The sequence below is a fragment of the Lethenteron reissneri genome, chromosome 69 (assembly GCF_015708825.2).
Source record: "Lethenteron reissneri isolate LAM-NWPU_2019-01 chromosome 69, ASM1570882v1, whole genome shotgun sequence".
Lineage (NCBI taxonomy): Eukaryota > Metazoa > Chordata > Hyperoartia > Petromyzontiformes > Petromyzontidae > Lethenteron > Lethenteron reissneri.
Window position 1 is genome coordinate 6,221,154 of NC_083847.1, and position 3,967 is coordinate 6,225,120.

Here is a 3,967-nt window from a genome sequence, read left to right on the forward strand (position 1 = left end):
CACTCGGATGATTTGGGAGGGACGCTATGAGCCCCCTATTCAACCCTATGGGTGCCTCAGTCTGGCTCTATGATCCCCTATTGAACCCTATGGGAGCATCAGTCTGGCTCTATGATCCCATATTGAACCCTATGGGAGCTTCAGTCTGGCTCTATGATCCCCTATTGAACCCTATGGGAGTCTCAGTCTGGCTCTATTAGTTTCATATTGAACCCTATGAGAGCCTCAGTCTGGCTCTATGATCCCCTATTGAACCCTTTGGGAGCCTTAGTCTGGCCCTATGAGCCCCTATTAAACCCTATGGGAGTCTCAGTCTGCCCCTATGAGCCCCTATTGCACTCTATGGGAGCCTCAGTCTGACCCTATGATCCCCCTTTGAACCCTATGGGAGCCTCAGTTTGCCTCTATGATCCCCTATTGAACCCTATGGGAGCCTCCGTCTGACTCTATGAGCCCCTATTGAACCCTATGGGAGCCTCAGTCTGGCTCTATGAGCCCCTATTGAACCCTATGGGAGCCTCAGTCTGACTCTATGAGCCCCTATTGAACCCTATGGGAGCCTCAGTCTGGCTCTATGAGCCCCTATTGAACCCTATGAGAGCCTCAGTCTGCCCCTGTGAGCCCCTATTGAACCCTATGGGGGTCTCAGTCTGCCCCTATGAGCCCCTATTGAACTCTATGGGAGCCTCAGTCTGCCCCTATGAGCCTCTATTGAACCCTATGGGAGCCTCAGTCTGCCTCTATGATCCCCTATTGAACCCTATGGGAGCCTCAGTCTGACCCTATGAATCCCCTATTGAACCCTATGGGAGTCTCAGTCTGACCCTATGATCCCCTATTGAACCCTATGGGAGCCTTTATCTGGCTCTCTGAGTCCCTATTTAACCCTATGGGAGCCTCAGTCTGGCTCTCTGAGTCCCTATTGAACCCTATGGGAACCTTAGTCTGCCCCTATGAGCCCTGCAGTGAACCCTATAAGAGCCTCAGTCTGGCTCTCTGAGTCCCTATTGAACCCTATGGGAGCATCAGTCTGCCTCTATGATCCCCTATTGAACCTTATGGGAGTCTCAGTCTGACTCTATTAGTTTCCTATTGAACCCTATGGGACTCTCAGTCTGACCCTATGAGCCCCTATTGAACCCTATGGGAGCCTCACTCTGCCCCCATGATCCCCTATAGAACCCTATGGGAGTCTCAGTCTGACCCTATGAGCCCCTATTGAACCCTATGGGAGCCTCACTCTGCCCCCATGATCCCCTATAGAACCCTATGGGAGTCTCAGTCTGCCCCTATGAGCCCTATTGAACCCTATGGGACTCTCAGTCTGCCCCTATGAGTCCCCTATTGAACCCTATGGGAGCCTTTATCTGGCCCTATGAGCCCCTATTCAACCCTATGGGAGCCTCAGTCTGGCTCTCCGAGTCCCTATTGAACCCTATGGGAGCCTTAGTCTGCCCCTATGAGCCCTGCAGTGAACCTTATAAGAGCCTCAGTCTGGCCCTATGAGCCCCTATTGAACCCTATGGGGGTCTCAGTCTGCCCCTATGAGCCCCTATTGAACTCTATGGGAGCCTCAGTCTGCCCCTATGAGCCCCTATTGAACCCTATGGGAGCCTCAGTCTGCCTCTATGATCCCCTATTGAACCCTATGGGAGCCTCAGTCTGACCCTATGAATCCCCTATTGAACCCTATGGGAGCCTCAGTCTGGCTCTATGAGCCCCTATTGAACCCTATGGGAGTCTCAGTCTGCCCCTATGAGCCCTGCAGTGAACCCTATAAGAGCCTCAGTCTGGCCCTATAATCCCCTATTGAATCTTAATTTTAGAACTTTCGTGACTGCAGTAAATGATTATTTGGTTCTTTCGGTTAAGTCACGTCTAAAGATAAAATAATAAATTAAATTAAATAATAGCATATGACGTTTCGATTGCAACACATACATAGAGGGAGCAATGATTTTCAGACTTGCTTGCCGTGTCATCGCACTTGCAGAACCTTGTTTTTGGACCACTCATTGATATGCAAATGTTTTCTCCAACCCCCTCCCTCTCTCTGCCTCCTCCCCCCTCTGTCTATTTAAGGCCACCCCACAGAGATGATCACCCCTCTCTGGTTCCTGTGTTGCTCCCTCTATGTATCTTGGTGATATCTGTCTGCTAATATGTCTGTCTATAGTTTTCTGGTTAGATTTTATGTCGCTATTTCATTATACCTGATGATGATTGCTTGTGTTGCAATCGAAACGTCGTATGCTATTATTTAATTTAATTTATTATTTTATCTTTAGACGTGACTTAACCGAAAGAACCAAATAATCCCCTATTGAACCCTATGGGAGCCTCAGTCTGGCCCTATTGAACCCTATGGGAGCCTTAGTCTGCTCCTATGAGCCCTGCAGTGAAACCTATAAGAGCCTCAGTCTGGCCCTATGAGCCCCTATTGAACCCTATGGGAGCCTTAGTCTGCCCCTATGAGCCCTGCAGTGAACCCTATAAGAGCCTCAGTCTGGCCCTATGAGCCCCTATTGAACCCTATGGGAGCCTTAGTCTGCCCCTATGAGCCCTGCAGTGAAACCTATAAGAGCCTCAGTCTGGCCCTATGATCCCCTATTGAACCCTATGGGAGTCTCAGTCTGGCCCTATGAGCCCCTATTGAACCCTATGGGAGTCTCTGTCTGCCCCTATGAGCCCCTATTGAACCCTATGGGAGTCTCAGTCTGGCCCTATGAGCCCCTATTGAACCCTATGGGAGTCTCAGTCTGGCCCTATGATCCCCTATTGAACCCTATGGGAGTCTCAGTCTGGCCCTATGAGCCCCTATTGAACCCTATGGGAGTCTCAGTCTGGCCCTATGATCCCCTATTGAACCCTATGGGAGTCTCAGTCTGGCCCTATGATCCCCTATTGAACCCTATGGGAGTCTCTGTCTGCCCCTATGAGCCCCTATTGAACCCTATGGGAGTCTCAGTCTGGCCCTATGATCCCCTATTGAACCCTATGGGAGTCTCAGTCTGGCCCTATGATCCCCTATTGAACCCTATGGGAGTCTCAGTCTGGCCCTATGATCCCCTATTGAACCCTATGGGAGCCTCAGTCTGGCCCTATGATCCCCTATTGAACCCTATGGGAGTCTCAGTCTGGCCCTATGATCCCCTATTGAACCCTATGGGAGCCTCAGTCTGGCCCTATGATCCCCTATTGAACCCTATGGGAGTCTCAGTCTGGCCCTATGATCCCCTATTGAACCCTATGGGAGCCTCAGTCTGGCCCTATGATCCCCTATTGAACCCAATGGGAGTCTCAGTCTGGCCCTATGATCCCCTATTGAACCCTATGGGAGTCTCAGTCTGGCCCTATGAGCCCCTATTGAACCCTATGGGAGTCTCTGTCTGCCCCTATGAGCCCCTATTGAACCCTATGGGAGTCTCAGTCTGGCCCTACGATCCCCTATTGAACCCTATGGGAGTCTCAGTCTGGCCCTATGATCCCCTATTGAACCCTATGGGAGTCTCAGTCTGGCCCTATGAGCCCCTATTGAACCCTATGGGAGTCTCAGTCTGGCCCTATGATCCCCTATTGAACCCTATGGGAGTCTCAGTCTGGCCCTATGATCCCCTATTGAACCCTATGGGAGTCTCAGTCTGGCCCTATGATCCCCTATTGAACCCTATGGGAGCCTCAGTCTGGCCCTATGATCCCCTATTGAACCCTATGGGAGTCTCAGTCTGGCCCTATGATCCCCTATTGAACCCTATGGGAGCCTCAGTCTGGCCCTATGATCCCCTATTGAACCCTATGGGAGTCTCAGTCTGGCCCTATGATCCCCTATTGAACCCTATGGGAGTCTCAGTCTGGCCCTATGAGCCCCTATTGAACCCTATGGGAGTCTCAGTCTGCCCCTATGATCCCCTATTGAACCCTATGGGAGTCTCAGTCTGCCCCTATGAGCCCTGCAGTGAAACCCAAG